The sequence below is a fragment of the Rhinoderma darwinii genome (assembly GCF_050947455.1).
Source record: "Rhinoderma darwinii isolate aRhiDar2 chromosome 5 unlocalized genomic scaffold, aRhiDar2.hap1 SUPER_5_unloc_52, whole genome shotgun sequence".
In the NCBI taxonomy this organism is placed as follows: Eukaryota; Metazoa; Chordata; class Amphibia; order Anura; family Rhinodermatidae; genus Rhinoderma; species Rhinoderma darwinii.
This window is the reverse complement of record NW_027461812.1, coordinates 388,439-401,212: the sequence shown is the minus strand read 5'-3', so window position 1 is coordinate 401,212 and position 12,774 is coordinate 388,439. Positions and strand designations below refer to the sequence as shown.

At 48.7% G+C, this 12,774-nt stretch overlaps 1 protein-coding gene across 3 annotated transcripts in view; it reads right to left on the bottom strand.

Annotated features, from left to right (window-relative positions):
* LOC142696298 (cytochrome P450 2C20-like) overlaps positions 1-12,774 on the bottom strand; it is a 107,517-nt gene that overhangs the window by 18,708 nt on the left and 76,035 nt on the right. The window lies entirely within an intron of this gene.

Below are 12,774 nucleotides of genomic sequence, written 5' to 3'. Positions count from 1 at the left end.
GATCAGCTTCTCTCCTCACCTCCTGTGTCCACTACATGACTGTATGATCAGCTTTTCTCCTCACCTCCTGTCTCCACTACATGACTGTATGATCAGCTTCTCTCCTCACCTCCTGTCTCCACTACATGACGGTATGATCAGCTTCTCCCCTCACCTCCTGTCTCCTCTACATGACTGTATGATCAGCTTCTCCTCTCCTCCTGTCTCCACTACATGACTGTATGATCAGATTCTCTCCTCACCTCCTGTCTCCTCTACATGACTGTATGATCAGCTTCTCTCCTCACCTCCTGTCTCCACTACATGACTGTATGATCAGCTTCTCTCCTCACCTCCTGTCTCCACTACATGACTGTATGATCAGCTTCTCCCCTCACCTCCTGTCTCCACTACATGACTGTATGATCAACTTCTCTCCTCACCTCCTGTCTCCACTACATGACTGTATGATCAGCTTCTCTCCTCACCTCCTGTGTCCACTACATGACTGTATGATCAGCTTTTCTCCTCACCTCCTGTCTCCACTACATGACTGTATGATCAGCTTCTCTCCTCACCTCCTGTCTCCACTACATGACTGTATGATCAGCTTCTCCTCTCACCTCCTGTCTCCACTACATGACTGTATGATCAGCTTCTCCTCTCACCTCCTGTCTCCTCTACATGACTGTATGATCAGCTTCTCCCCTCACCTCCTGTCTCCTCTACATGACTGTATGATCAGCTTCTCTCCTCACCTCCTGTCTCCACTACATGACTGTATGATCAGCTTCTCTCCTCACCTCCTGTCTCCACTACATGACTGTATGATCAGCTTCTCCCCTCACCTCCTGTCTCCACTACATGACTGTATGATCAGCTTCTCTCCTCACCTCCTGTCTCCACTACATGACTGTATGATCAGCTTCTCTCCTCACCTCCTGTGTCCACTACATGACTGTATGATCAGCTTCTCTCCTCACCTCCTGTCTCCTCTACATGACTGTATGATCAGCTTCTCTCCTCACCTCCTGTCTCCTCTACATGACTGTATGATCAGCTTCTCTCCTCACCTCCTGTCTCCTCTACATGACTGTATGATCAGCTTCTCTCCTCACCTCCTGTCTCCTCTACATGACTGTATGATCAGCTTCTCTCCTCACCTCCTGTCTCCACTACATGACTGTATGATCAGCTTCTCTCCTCACCTCCTGTCTCCACTACATGACTGTATGATCAGCTTCTCTCCTCACCTCCTGTGTCCACTACATGACTGTATGATCAGCTTCTCTCCTCACCTCCTGTCTCCACTACATGACTGTATGATCAGCTTCTCCCCTCACCTCCTGTCTCCTCTACATGACTGTATGATCAGCTTCTCCCCTCACCTCCTGTCTCCACTACATGACTGTATGATCAGCTTCTCTCCTCACCTCCTGTCTCCACTACATGACTGTATGATCAGCTTCTCTCCTCACCTCCTGTCTCCACTACATGACTGTATGATCAGCTTCTCTCCTCACCTCCTGTGTCCACTACATGACTGTATGATCAGCTTTTCTCCTCACCTCCTGTCTCCACTACATGACTGTATGATCAGCTTCTCTCCTCACCTCCTGTCTCCACTACATGACTGTATGATCAGCTTCTCCCCTCACCTCCTGTCTCCTCTACATGACTGTATGATCAGCTTCTCCTCTCCTCCTGTCTCCACTACATGACTGTATGATCAGATTCTCTCCTCACCTCCTGTCTCCTCTACATGACTGTATGATCAGCTTCTCTCCTCACCTCCTGTCTCCACTACATGACTGTATGATCAGCTTCTCTCCTCACCTCCTGTCTCCACTACATGACTGTATGATCAGCTTCTCCCCTCACCTCCTGTCTCCACTACATGACTGTATGATCAGCTTCTCTCCTCACCTCCTTTCTCCACTACATGACTGTATGATCAGCTTCTCTCCTCACCTCCTGTGTCCACTACATGACTGTATGATCAGCTTCTCTCCTCACCTCCTGTCTCCACTACATGACTGTATGATCAGCTTCTCCCCTCACCTCCTGTCTCCACTACATGACTGTATGATCAGCTTCTCCCCTCACCTCCTGTCTCCACTACATGACTGTATGATCAGCTTCTCTCCTCACCTCCTGTCTCCACTACATGACTGTATGATCAGCTTCTCCCCTCACCTCCTGTCTCCACTACATGACTGTATGATCAGCTTCTCTCCTCACCTCCTGTCTCCACTACATGACAGTATGATCAGCTTCTCCCCTCACCTCCTGTCTCCACTACATGACTGTATGATCAGCTTCTCTCCTCACCTCCTGTCTCCACTACATGACTGTATGATCAGCTTCTCTCCTCACCTCCTGTGTCCACTACATGACTGTATGATCAGCTTCTCCCCTCACCTCCTGTCTCCACTACATGACTCTATGATCAGCTTCTCTCCTCACCTCCTGTCTCCACTACATGACTGTATGATCAGCTTCTCTCCTCACCTCCTCTCTCCACTACATGACTGTATGATCAGCTTCTCCCCTCACCTCCTGTCTCCACTACATGACTGTATGATCAGCTTCTCTCCTCAACTCCTGTCTCCACTACATGACTGTATGATCAGCTCCTCTCCTCACCTCCTGTCTCCACTACATGACTGTATGATCAGGTTCTCTCCTCACCTCCTGTCTCCACTACATGACTGTATGATCAGCTTCTCCTCTCCTCACCTCCTGTCTCCACTACATGACTGTATAATCAGCTTCTCTCCTCACCTCCTGTCTCACTACATAACTGTATGATCAGCTTCTCTCCTCACCTCCTGTCTCCACTACATGACTGTATGATCAGCTTCTCTCCTCACCTCCTGTCTCCACTACATGACTGTATGATCAGCTTCTCCTCTCACCTCATGTCTCCTCTACATGACTGTATGATCAGCTTCTCCTCTCCTCCTGTCTCCACTACATGACTGTATGATCAGCTTCTCTCCTCACCTCCTGTCTCCTCTACATGACTGTATGATCAGCTTCTCCCCTCACCTCCTGTCTCTACTACATGACTGTATGATCAGCTTCTCTCCTCACCTCCTGTCTCCACTACATGACTGTATGATAAGCTTCTCCTCTCACCTCCTGTCTCCACTACATGACTGTATGATCACCTTCTCTCCTCACCTCCTGTCTCCACTACATGACTGTATGATCAGCTTCTCCTCACTTCCTGTCTCCACTACATGACTGTATGATCAGCTTCTCTCCTCACCTCCTGTCTCCTCCACATGACTGTATGATCAGCTTCTCTCCTCACCTCCTGTCTCCTCTACATGACTGTATGATCAGCTTCTCTCCTCAACTCCTGTCTCCTCTACATGACTGTATGATCAGCTTCTCCTCTTCTCCTGTCTCCACTACATGACTGTATGATCAACTTCTCTCCTCACCTCCTGTCTCCACTACATGACTGTATGATCAGCTTCTCTCCTCGCCTCCTGTCTCCACTACATGACTGTATGATCAGCTTCTCCCCTCACCTCCTGTCTCTACTACATGACTGTATGATCAGCTTCTCTCCTCACCTCCTGTCTCCACTACATGACTGTATGATCAGCTTCTCCTCTCACCTCCTGTCTCCACTACATGACTGTATGATCACCTTCTCTCCTCACCTCCTGTCTCCACTACATGACTGTATGATCAGCTTCTCCTCACTTCCTGTCTCCACTACATGACTGTATGATCAGCTTCTCTCCTCACCTCCTGTCTCCACTACATGACTGTATGATCAGCTTCTACTCTTCTCCTGTCTCCACTACATGACTGTATGATCAGCTTCTCTCCTCACCTCCTGTCTCCTCTACATGACTGTATGATCAGCTTCTCCCCTCACCTCCTGTCTCCACTACATGACTGTATGATCAGCTTCTCTCCTCACCTCCTGTCTCCTCTATATTACTGTATGATCAGCTTCTCTCCTCACCTCCTGTCTCCACTACATGACTGTATGATCAGCTTCTCCTCTCACCTCCTGTCTCCACTACATGACTGTATGATCAGCTACTCTCCTCACCTCCTGTCTCCTCTACATGACTGTATGATCAGCTTCTCCTGTCTCCTCTACATGACTGTATGATCAGCTCCTCTCCTCTCCTCTTGTTTGCACTACATGACTGTATGATCAGCTTCTCCCCTCACCTCCTGTCTCCACTACATGACTGTATGATCAGCTTCTCCTCTCACCTCCTGTCTCCTCTACAATACTGTATGATCAGCTTCTCTCCTCTCCTCCTGTCTCCACTACATGACTGTATGATCAGCTTCTCCCCTTACCTCATGTCTCCTCTACATGACTGTATGATCAGCTTCTCTCCTCACCTCCTGTCTCCACTACATGACTGTATGATCAGCTTCTCCTCACCTCCTGTCTCCACTACATGACTGTATGATCAGCTTCTCCTCTCACCTCCTGTCTCCTCTACATGACTGTATGATCAGCTTCTCTCCTCACCTCCTGTCTCCACTACATGACTGTATGATCAGCTTCTCTCCTCACCTCCTGTCTCCACTACATGACCGTATGATCAGCTTCTCTCCTCACCTCCTGCCTCCTCTACATGACTGTATGATCAGCCTCTCTCCTCTCCTCCTGTCTTCACTACATGACTGTATGATCAGCTTCTCCCCTCACCTCCTGTCTCCACTACATGACTGTATGATCAGCTTCTCTCCTCACCTCCTGTCTCCTCTACATGACTGTATGATCAGCTTCTCTCCTCACCTCCTGTCTCCACTACATGACTGTATGATCAGCTTCTCTCCTCACCTCCTGTCTCCACTACATGACTGTATGATCAGCTTCTCCTCTCACCTCCTGTCTCCACTACATGACTGTATGTTCAGCTTCTCCTCTAACCTTCTGTCTCCACTACATGACTGTATGATCAGCTTCTCTCCTCTCCTCCTGTCTCCACTACATAACTGTATGATCAGCTTCTCCCCTCACCTCCTGTCTCCACTACATGACTGTATGATCAGCTTCTCTCCTCACCTCCTGTCTCCACTACATGACTGTATGATCAGCTTCTTCTCTCACCGCCTGTCTCCACTACATGACTGTATGATCAGCTTCTCCTCACTTCCTGTCTCCACTACATGACTGTATGATCAGCTTCTCTCCTCACCTCCTGTCTCCTCCACATGACTGTATGATCAGCTTCTCTCCTCACCTCCTGTCTCCTCTACATGACTGTATGATCAGCTTCTCTCCTCAACTCCTGTCTCCTCTACATGACTGTATGATCAGCTTCTCCTCTTCTCCTGTCTCCACTACATGACTGTATGATCAGCTTCTCTCCTCACCTCCTGTCTCCACTACATGACTGTATGATCAGCTTCTCTCCTCGCCTCCTGTCTCCACTACATGACTGTATGATCAGCTTCTCCCCTCACCTCCTGTCTCTACTACATGACTGTATGATCAGCTTCTCTCCTCACCTCCTGTCTCCACTACATGACTGTATGATCAGCTTCTCCTCTCACCTCCTGTCTCCACTACATGACTGTATGATCACCTTCTCTCCTCACCTCCTGTCTCCACTACATGACTGTATGATCAGCTTCTCCTCACTTCCTGTCTCCACTACATGACTGTATGATCAGCTTCTCCTCTCACCTCCTGTCTCCTCTACATGACTGTATGATCAGCTTCTCCCCTCACCTCCTGTCTCCTCTACATGACTGTATGATCAGCTTCTCTCCTCACCTCCTGTCTCCACTACATGACTGTATGATCAGCTTCTCTCCTCACCTCCTGTCTCCACTACATGACTGTATGATCAGCTTCTCCCCTCACCTCCTGTCTCCACTACATGACTGTATGATCAGCTTCTCTCCTCACCTCCTGTCTCCACTACATGTCTGTATGATCAGCTTCTCTCCTCACCTCCTGTGTCCACTACATGACTGTATGATTAGCTTCTCCCCTCACCTCCTGTCTCCACTACATGACTGTATGATCAGCTTCTCTCCTCACCTCCTGTCTCCTCTACATGACTGTATGATCAGCTTCTCTCCTCACCTCCTGTCTCCTCTACATGACTGTATGATCAGCTTCTCTCCTCACCTCCTGTCTCCTCTACATGACTGTATGATCAGCTTCTCTCCTCACCTCCTGTCTCCTCTACATGACTGTATGATCAGCTTCTCTCCTCACCTCCTGTCTCCACTACATGACTGTATGATCAGCTTCTCTCCTCACCTCCTGTGTCCACTACATGACTGTATGATCAGCTTCTCTCCTCACCTCCTGTCTCCACTACATGACTGTATGATCAGCTTCTCCCCTCACCTCCTGTCTCCTCTACATGACTGTATGATCAGCTTCTCCCCTCACCTCCTGTCTCCACTACATGACTGTATGATCAGCTTCTCTCCTCACCTCCTGTCTCCACTACATGACTGTATGATCAGCTTCTCTCCTCACCTCCTGTCTCCACTACATGACTGTATGATCAGCTTCTCTCCTCACCTCATGTGTCCACTACATGACTGTATGATCAGCTTTTCTCCTCACCTCCTGTCTCCACTACATGACTGTATGATCAGCTTCTCTCCTCACCTCCTGTCTCCACTACATGACTGTATGATCAGCTTCTCCCCTCACCTCCTGTCTCCTCTACATGACTGTATGATCAGCTTCTCCTCTCCTCCTGTCTCCACTACATGACTGTATGATCAGATTCTCTCCTCACCTCCTGTCTCCACTACATGACTGTATGATCAGCTTCTCTCCTCACCTCCTGTCTCCACTACATGACTGTATGATCAGCTTCTCCTCTCCTCCTGTCTCCACTACAAGACTGTATGATCAGCTTCTCTCCTCACCTCCTGTCTCCACTACATGACTGTATGATCAGCTTCTCTCCTCACCTCCTGTCTCCACTACATGACTGTATGATCAGCTTCTCCCCTCACCTCCTGTCTCCACTACATGACTGTATGATCAGCTTCTCTCCTCACCTCCTTTCTCCACTACATGACTGTATGATCAGCTTCTCTCCTCACCTCATGTGTCCACTACATGACTGTATGATCAGCTTCTCTCCTCACCTCCTGTCTCCACTACATGACTGTATGATCAGCTTCTCCCCTCACCTCTTGTCTCCACTACATGACTGTATGATCAGCTTCTCCCCTCACCTCCTGTCTCCACTACATGACTGTATGATCAGCTTCTCTCCTCACCTCCTGTCTCCACTACATGACTGTATGATCAGCTTCTCCCCTCACCTCCTGTCTCCACTACATGACTGTATGATCAGCTTCTCTCCTCACCTCCTGTCTCCACTACATGACAGTATGATCAGCTTGTCCCCTCACCTCCTGTCTCCACTACATGACTGTATGATCAGCTTCTCTCCTCACCTCCTGTCTCCACTACATGACTGTATGATCAGCTTCTCTCCTCACCTCCTGTGTCCACTACATGACTGTATGATCAGCTTCTCCCCTCACCTCCTGTCTCCACTACATGACTCTATGATCAGCTTCTCTCCTCACCTCCTGTCTCCACTACATGACTGTATGATCAGCTTCTCTCCTCACCTCCTCTCTCCACTACATGACTGTATGATCAGCTTCTCCCCTCACCTCCTGTCTCCACTACATGACTGTATGATCAGCTTCTCTCCTCACCTCCTGTCTCCTCTACATGACTGTATGATCAGCTTCTCCCCTCACCTCCTTTCTCTACTACATGACTGTATGATCAGCTTCTCTCCTCACCTCCTGTCTCCACTACATGACTGTATGATCAGCTTCTCCTCTCACCTCCTGTCTCCACTACATGACTGTATGATCACCTTCTCTCCTCACCTCCTGTCTCCACTACATGACTGTATGATCAGCTTCTCCTCACTTCCTGTCTCCACTACATGACTGTATGATCAGCTTCTCTCCTCACCTCCTGTCTCCACTACATGACTGTATGATCAGCTTCTCTCCTCAACTCCTGTCTCCACTACATGACTGTATGATCAGCTTCTACTCTTCTCCTGTCTCCACTACATGACTGTATGATCAGCTTCTCTCCTCACCTCCTGTCTCCTCTACATGACTGTATGATCAGCTTCTCCCCTCACCTCCTGTCTCCACTACATGACTGTATGATCAGCTTCTCTCCTCACCTCCTGTCTCCTCTATATTACTGTATGATCAGCTTCTCTCCTCACCTCCTGTCTCCACTACATGACTGTATGATCAGCTTCTCCTCTCACCTCCTGTCTCCACTACATGACTGTATGATCAGCTACTCTCCTCACCTCCTGTCTCCTCTACATGACTGTATGATCAGCTCCTCTCCTCTCCTCTTGTTTGCACTACATGACTGTATGATCAGCTTCTCCCCTCACCTCCTGTCTCCACTACATGACTGTATGATCAGCTTCTCCTCTCACCTCCTGTCTCCTCTACAATACTGTATGATCAGCTTTTTTCCTCTCCTCCTGTCTCCACTACATGACTGTATGATCAGCTTCTCCCCTTGCCTCATGTCTCCTCTACATGACTGTATGATAAGCTTCTCTCCTCACCTCCTGTCTCCACTACATGACTGTATGATCAGCTTCTCCTCACCTCCTGTCTCCACTACATGACTGTATGATCAGCTTCTCCTCTCACCTCCTGTCTCCTCTACATGACTGTATGATCAGCTTCTCTCCTCTCCTCCTGTCTCCACTACATGACTGTATGATCAGCTTCTCCCCTCACCTCCTGTCTCCACTACATGACTGTATGATCAGCTTCTCCCCTCACCTCCTGTCTCCACTACATGACTGTATGATAAGCTTCTCTCCTCACCTCCTGTCTCCACTACATGACTGTATGATCAGCTTCTCCTCACCTCCTGTCTCCACTACATGACTGTATGATCAGCTTCTCCTCTCACCTCCTGTCTCCTCTACATGACTGTATGATCAGCCTCTCTCCTCTCCTCCTGTCTCCACTACATGACTGTATGATCAGCTTCTCCCCTCACCTCCTGTCTCCACTACATGACTGTATGATCAGCTTCTCTCCTCACCTCCTGTCTCCTCTACATGACTGTATGATCAGCTTCTCTCCTCACCTCCTGTCTCCACTACATGACTGTATGATCAGCTTCTCTCCTCACCTCCTGTCTCCACTACATGACTGTATGATCAGCTTCTCCTCTCACCTCCTGTCTCCACTACATGACTGTATGTTCAGCTTCTCCTCTAACCTTCTGTCTCCACTACATGACTGTATGATCAGCTTCTCTCCTCTCCTCCTGTCTCCACTACATAACTGTATGATCAGCTTCTCCCCTCACCTCCTGTCTCCACTACATGACTGTATGATCAGCTTCTCTCCTCACCTCCTGTCTCCACTACATGACTGTATGATCAGCTTCTTCTCTCACCGCCTGTCTCCACTACATGACTGTATGATCAGCTTCTCCTCACTTCCTGTCTCCACTACATGACTGTATGATCAGCTTCTCTCCTCACCTCCTGTCTCCTCCACATGACTGTATGATCAGCTTCTCTCCTCACCTCCTGTCTCCTCTACATTACTGTATGATCAGCTTCTCCTCTTCTCCTGTCTCCACTACATGACTGTATGATCAACTTCTCTCCTCACCTCCTGTCTCCACTACATGACTGTATGATCAGCTTCTCTCCTCGCCTCCTGTCTCCACTACATGACTGTATGATCAGCTTCTCCCCTCACCTCCTGTCTCTACTACATGACTGTATGATCAGCTTCTCTCCTTACCTCCTGTCTCCACTACATGACTGTATGATCAGCTTCTCTCCTCACCTCCTGTCTCCACTACATGACTGTATGATCAGCTTCTCCTCTCACCTCCTGTCTCCACTACATGACTGTATGATCACCTTCTCTCCTCACCTCCTGTCTCCACTACATGACTGTATGATCAGCTTCTCCTCACTTCCTGTCTCCACTACATGACTGTATGATCAGCTTCTCTCCTCACCTCCTGTCTCCACTACATGACTGTATGATCAGCTTCTCTCCTCAACTCCTGTCTCCACTACATGACTGTATGATCAGCTTCTACTCTTCTCCTGTCTCCACTACATGACTGTATGATCAGCTTCTCTCCTCACCTCCTGTCTCCTCTACATGACTGTATGATCAGCTTCTCCCCTCACCTCCTGTCTCCACTACATGACTGTATGATCAGCTTCTCCCCTCACCTCCTGTCTCCACTACATGACTGTATGATCAGCTTCTCTCCTCACCTCCTGTCTCCTCTATATTACTGTATGATCAGCTTCTCTCCTCACCTCCTGTCTCCACTACATGACTGTATGATCAGCTTCTCCTCTCACCTCCTGTCTCCACTACATGACTGTATGATCAGCTACTCTCCTCACCTCCTGTCTCCTCTACATGACTGTATGATCAGCTTATCTTCTCACCTCCTGTCTCCACTACATGACTGTATGATCAGCTTCTCTCCTCACCTCCTGTCTCCTCTACATGACTGTATGATCAGCTTCTCCTGTCTCCTCTACATGACTGTATGATCAGCTTCTCTCCTCTCCTCTTGTTTGCACTACATGACTGTATGATCAGCTTCTCCCCTCACCTCCTGTCTCCACTACATGACTGTATGATCAGCTTCTCCTCTCACCTCCTGTCTCCTCTACAATACTGTATGATCAGCTTCTCTCCTCTCCTCCTGTCTCCACTACATGACTGTATGATCAGCTTCTCCCCTCACCTCCTGTCTCCACTACATGACTGTATGATCAGCTTCTCCTCTCACCTCCTGTCTCCTCTACAATACTGTATGATCAGCTTCTCTCCTCTCCTCCTGTCTCCACTACATGACTGTATGATCAGCTTCTCCCCTTACCTCCTGTCTCCTCTACATGACTGTATGATCAGCTTCTCTCCTCACCTCCTGTCTCCACTACATGACTGTATGATCAGCTTCTCCCCTCACCTCCTGTCTCCACTACATGACTGTATGATCAGCTTCTCTCCTCACCTCCTGTCTCCTCTACATGACTGTATGATCAGCTTCTCTCCTCACCTCCTGTCTCCTCTACATGACTGTATGATCAGCTTCTCTCCTCACCTCCTGTCTCCTCTACATGACTGTATGATTAACTTCTCTCCTCACCTCCTGTCTCCACTACATGACTGTATGATCAGCTTCTCTCCTCACCTCCTGTCTCCACTACATGACTGTATGATCTTCTTCTCTCCTCACCTCCTGTCTCCACTACATGACTGTATGATCAGCTTCTCTCCTCACCTCCTGTCTCCACTACATGACTGTATGATCAGCTTCTCTCCTCACCTCCTGTCTCCACTACATGACTGTATGATCAGCTTCTCCTCACCTCCTATCTCCACTACATGACTGTATGATCAGCTTCTCTCCTCACCTCCTGTCTCCACTACATGACTGTATGATCAGCTTCTCTCCTCACCTCCTGTCTCCACTACATGACTGTATGATCAGCTTCTCCCCTCACCTCCTGTCTCCACTACATAACTGTATGATCAGCTTTTCTCCTCACCTCCTGTCTCCACTACATGACTGTATGATCAGCTTCTCCTCACCTCCTATCTCCACTACATGACTGTATGATCAGCTTCTCTCCTCACCTCCTGTCTCCACTACATGACTGTATGATCAGCTTCTCTCCTCACCTCCTGTCTCCACTACATGACTGTATGATCAGCTTCTCCTCTCACCTCCTGTCTCCACTACATGACTGTATGATCAGCTTCTCTCCTCACCTCCTGTCTCCACTACATGACTGTATGATCAGCTTCTCCCCTCACCTCCTGTCTCCACTACATGACTGTATGATCAGCTTCTCTCCTCACCTCCTGTCTCCACTACATGACTGTATGATCAGCTTCTCCTCACCTCCTGTCTCCACTACATGACTGTATGATCAGCTTCTCTCCTCACCTCCTGTCTCCTCTACATGACTGTATGATCAGCTTCTCTCCTCACCTCCTGTCTCCACTACATGACTGTATGATCAGCTTCTCTCCTCACCTCCTGTCTCCACTACATGACTGTATGATCAGCTTCTCTCCTCACCTCCTGTCTCCTCTACATGACTGTATGATCAGCTTCTCTCCTCACCTCCTGTCTCCACTACATGACTGTATGATCAGCTTCTCTCCTCACCTCCTGTCTCCACTACATGACTGTATGATCAGCTTCTCTCATCACCTCCTGTCTCCACTACATGACTGTATGATCAGCTTCTCCCCTCACCTCCTGTCTCCACTACATGACTGTATGATCAGCTCCTCTCCTCACCTCCTGTCTCCACTACATGACTGTATGATCAGCTTCTCTCCTCACCTCCTGTCTCCACTACATGACTGTATGATCAGCTTCTCCTCTCCTCACCTCCTGTCTCCACTACATGACTGTATAATCAGCTTCTCTCCTCACCTCCTGTCTCACTACATAACTGTATGATCAGCTTCTCTCCTCACCTCCTGTCTCCACTACATGACTGTATGATCAGCTTCTCTCCTCACCTCCTGTCTCCACTACATGACTGTATGATCAGCTTCTCCTCTCACCTCATGTCTCCTCTACATGACTGTATGATCAGCTTCTCCTCTCCTCCTGTCTCCACTACATGACTGTATGATCAGCTTCTCTCCTCACCTCCTGTCTCCTCTACATGACTGTATGATCAGCTTCTCCCCTCACCTCCTGTCTCTACTACATGACTGTATGATCAGCTTCTCTCC